Consider the following 2,052-nt stretch of genomic DNA (forward strand, 5'->3'; position numbering starts at 1 on the left):
CTAGTTCCTGTAGAAAACGGTCTATTGTTTTCTCAAGTACTGGGAAAATGGTCTACCATTTTCTCAATCCAGTGGCTAAAAATAAAAAATTCGATGACCTGGTTTTCACAAGCCCTTTTGACCCCAAATAATTTCTAACACTTAAAATATAATAAAATGAAAATGCCCATTCAAGAAAGTTGGAAAAAAGTTGAAAATGATGATTTGCGGTAAGCTTTTAAAAAATTACCAAAAAACTAGAAGCTTACCAAAAATGAGCTGTATACAACCAAATTAAAAAATATTTTCCCAACAGTTTAAGGATGTAAAATGTGGGTATACAAACTTACAAAATTGAAAAATATTGAAAAATAAGAAAGTTTGGCAAAAAAGACTCTTTTAGACCTAAAAATCTAGAAAACATGTAGCATACCAAAAATTTGTTCAATGCATATTCAGTTATAACAAACTCATAGGCATATTAAATACACTCAATTGGACATGTTCAAACATATACACACATACTAGTCAAATATGCAAAAATTCACATGTTCACTTGTTTAAAAACAAATTTAAAGTTCACCAAAAGTTCACATAGTGACCTATGATTTTGATTTTTCAACAAGTATAGTTCAAGTAGGTAAACATTAACAAATTTTCTCATTTATGCATAAATCATATAAATATCATATCGAGAGCGAATATGCATAAATAAGTGAGTAAAGAAATATAATTTCAATAGCTAGCAAATTTTATATTTCCTTTAAGTTGGTCATGCCTAGCTCTCTTTTAATAAAATTAAATCTCTCATCACTAAGAGACTTGGTGAATATATCTTCTAGTTGGAATTCGGTGGTCACAAAGTCTAGCATAATGTCACCTCTTTGGATATGTTCTCTAAGGAAATGGTGCCTTATGTCAATATACTTGGCTCTAGAATGCAATATTGGATTCTTAGAGAGGTTAATGGTGTTGGGATTTTATGCCCTAAATAAAACCCATTTCAACATAATCAGATTTACTAGAAATTATTTTATGTTGTCTGGTTCACATGATTGCTTTCATGATTACATGTTGAATGTATAAATTTTTATTAAATCTAGAACATATAGTTATTCATGATTATGGTGTTGTCTACACAGTGTAAAATAATCATGATTATATGTTTCAAAGCTAAGTCTCATGATTTGTCAGTACACTAGATTTACACTAACATGATAATCATGTTGGAAATATTTTACCAGGATTTAGATTTACTAACAAGTATGTTGAATTAATATCCTAAATATGAATATCTCTAAAATAATAAAATTAAACACATAAGAGTTTTATTGGTTACAGCAGAATAATATGACTCATTTCGCTTAGATCTCTAATTCTTGTTCCTTTTAGTCACAGAGTATTATCAAGATATGAGCCTGGATCTCTTTCTCTCCTTTGAGTTGGTTACCATCGTCTTCCGCACTATGATTGAGTACTTGACTTGCTATGTGTGGACATGTCACTCTATCACTATAGGCCGACTATGAAGAACAATGAAGGAGGCTTGAAAACCGTATAGAAAGTGTCTCTCATCTACTAGTTGTCTGACAGAGAAAACTAGGTTTGATTTGGTTGAAGACAATAGTTGAGTTGGATGAGATGAGAGCATCGTGTTCCTTTTATAGTGTTTCAACTAGGGCTTAGGTTTGAATTATACAGATTAAAAAAGAATAAAATATTGGGCAAAAATAACACACTAAGGCCAGCCACCTAAGGACCATTCTCTAGTTACAATTTTGTCACTTTATTTCAACCACTTATTCTTTTTTCAATAATATCATATTTTCCAATTCAATCCTATAAATGCCAAAAAATATTTATTTAATAATTATAATTAATTACCAAATAAAATTTCCATTTGTATTATTTACTAATTAGACCATACAAAGTCTTTTAATTAATAAATTAATCCCAAAACTTCTTTTCTTCACAATTAAGCTCTTGCTTAGTGAAAATTTATAAATAAGACATAGTCTAATTTTAGAATTATAATTGATTAATTAAAATCAATTGGCTGAGTCTGCTAGCAGT

This window comes from Cannabis sativa, chromosome 2, assembly GCF_029168945.1.
Source record: "Cannabis sativa cultivar Pink pepper isolate KNU-18-1 chromosome 2, ASM2916894v1, whole genome shotgun sequence".
In the NCBI taxonomy this organism is placed as follows: domain Eukaryota; kingdom Viridiplantae; phylum Streptophyta; class Magnoliopsida; order Rosales; family Cannabaceae; genus Cannabis; species Cannabis sativa.